This window comes from Sorex fumeus, unplaced genomic scaffold (genome assembly GCF_029834395.1).
Source record: "Sorex fumeus unplaced genomic scaffold, SorFum_2.1 ptg000095l, whole genome shotgun sequence".
NCBI classification, from domain to species: Eukaryota; Metazoa; Chordata; class Mammalia; order Eulipotyphla; family Soricidae; genus Sorex; species Sorex fumeus.
The window spans coordinates 16,783,350-16,784,496 of record NW_026606152.1 but is presented as its reverse complement, the minus strand read 5'-3'; the positions used below and the strand labels follow the sequence as shown (position 1 = coordinate 16,784,496).

The following is a 1,147-nucleotide window of genomic DNA, read 5'->3' as shown; positions in this document are numbered from 1 at the left end:
ATTGATGTCTGGTACAAGTTTTATTATTTCCTTCCTCCAGCCTAGTTTGGACTACTTTTGTTGGTCATTTTCCAAAATCTTGAGCTCTAATTTATTCATTCATGCCCTTTCTTTCTTCCTAGTGAATTCTGGCAGAGCTATACTCTTAACTCTTAACACTGCTTTTGCTGTGTCCCGCAAGTTCTGGTAGCTCGTGTCCTCATTCTCATTTGTTTCTGGAAACTTTTTATTTCCCCTTTGATTTCTTCTCTAAGCCAACGGTTGTTCATTACTTCCCTTAAAAAAATATTTCCTTGCTGAGCTTTAGTCTGTTTGATCTATTCAGAAGTGACAAAGTAGTGTTGAAATCTCCAACTATTATTGTGTTGCTCTCAATGTTTTTCTTTAAGTCTATTAGAAGTTATTTTTAAGTATTTTGCTGGTCTGTCATTAGGAGCACCTACAGTGAGGAGGGTGAGTTCTTTCTGATGTACAGATCCCATGATCATGAAGAAATGACCTTCACTGTCTCTTATAACCTATAGCCTGAAGTCCATATGGTCTGATACTAGTATGTCCACACCAGCTTTGTGGAGGTGTTCTTTTCTTTCTTGAAGAATTGTTTTCAAGCCTTTGACTTTGAGCCCATGGTTGCTTTGATTGTTCAGAAGTGTTTCTTCAGGCAGAAGAATGTTGGGTTCAGTTTTATAATTCATCTTTCCATTCTGTGCCTCTGAATTGGCACATTTAGTTCATTGACATTGAGGAGATTGTTGTGATGGGGATTTGTGCTATCTTTATGTAGAATCTTTGTACTTGTGTGGATTGTCTTAGCTTAAAGTAGCCCTGTTAATTCTTCTTGCAACAAAAATATGGATCACTTTACAAGTTTGCATGTCATCTCTGTGCAAGGACCATGCTAATATATGTATCATTTCAATTTTAGTATACATGTTACCAAACATAGTATGAGTTAATTTTTCCATATTTTTCTCTTCTTATTACTTTGAGTGTTGTCCTTACTCACTCCTATGGCAGACAGTGATTCCAAATCAAGGAATGTATTTCAAAGCAGCTTGAATAGATAGATTTAGAACTTTAATGTCCTAGAAAGAAAATTATGGTTTTTACCATATTATCTTTTACCATACCCAAGGCATCAGTTTTA

At 35.7% G+C, this 1,147-nt stretch overlaps 1 pseudogene; it reads right to left on the bottom strand.

Moving 5' to 3' along the window:
- Positions 1 to 845: 845 nt before the first annotated feature.
- LOC130041040 (uncharacterized) lies at positions 846 to 944 on the bottom strand (annotated as a pseudogene).
- Between the last annotated feature and the right edge of the window lie 203 nt (positions 945 to 1,147).